At 42.6% G+C, this 923-nt stretch overlaps 1 non-coding gene across 1 annotated transcript; it reads right to left on the bottom strand.

Moving 5' to 3' along the window:
* Positions 1-263: 263 nt before the first annotated feature.
* On the bottom strand, positions 264-370 carry LOC118481464. The gene has a single exon (XR_004865673.1). It is a non-coding gene; the product is annotated as a small nucleolar RNA R71 (small nucleolar RNA).
* Positions 371-923: the final 553 nt, after the last annotated feature.

The raw sequence follows: 923 nt of genomic DNA, 5'->3' as shown, positions 1-923 counted from the left end.
TCCAAATGCTCCAAAACTCCGCAACCTTGCACGTGCTTGCGGATGAAGATCCCCATCTGCATATTACAAACTTTTTGGAAATATGTGATACCTTCCGGATCAACGGAGCATCAAATGACGTCATGCGCCTTCAAATGTTTCCATTTTCATTAAAAGACCGAGCTAAGGCTTGGCTTAATGCCATCCCAGTTGGCTCGGTAAACACCTGGGATGAACTAGCCCAAGAGTTTTTATATAAGTATTTCCCTCCTGCTAAAACGGCTAAATTAATGACTGAAATTAACACATACTCACAAGAAGATGGAGAATCCTTGTATGAAACTAGGGAAAGGTTCAAGGAGCTACTAAGAAAGTGTCCTCATCATGGTCTTGCGGTTTGGCAACAAGTATCCACTTTCTACAATGGATTGTTTCCACACACAAGACAAACACTTGACTCTAGCTCCGGGGGACTTTTAGGTAATCGTCGCCCAAATGAAATTTATAATCAAATTGAGGAAATTGCTCAACCCAATTTTCAGTGGCATACTCCCCGAGGCAATAAATCTATTGCCTCGGGCGCCCATAAGGTTGACGAAAGCACTTCTTTACAAGCTCAAATCGAGGCCCTTTCTTCAAAAATAAAAAAGTTAGAAATGGCAAAAACGACCTTGGTTATGGCTTGTGAAGGGTGTGGTGGGCCACACGAAAATTGGAGTTGTATGAAAGAATTGGATGATCAAACAGAAACGGTAAACTACATTGATAATAGACCTAGGCCGTCTGGTCCTCCAACGGGTACCTACAACCAAGGATGGCGTAACCACCCTAACCTTGGTTGGAGAGAACCCAGCAATAGTAGTAACCGACAAAATCTAAACCAACGAACAAACTTTCAGCAACCAAGAAACGAGTCACAAAATTTCTCTCAACAACAAGGGGGA

Source organism: Helianthus annuus, chromosome 8, assembly GCF_002127325.2.
Source record: "Helianthus annuus cultivar XRQ/B chromosome 8, HanXRQr2.0-SUNRISE, whole genome shotgun sequence".
NCBI classification, from domain to species: domain Eukaryota; kingdom Viridiplantae; phylum Streptophyta; class Magnoliopsida; order Asterales; family Asteraceae; genus Helianthus; species Helianthus annuus.
The sequence above is the reverse complement of the archived record's forward strand: the minus strand, read 5'-3'. Positions and strand labels throughout refer to the sequence as shown.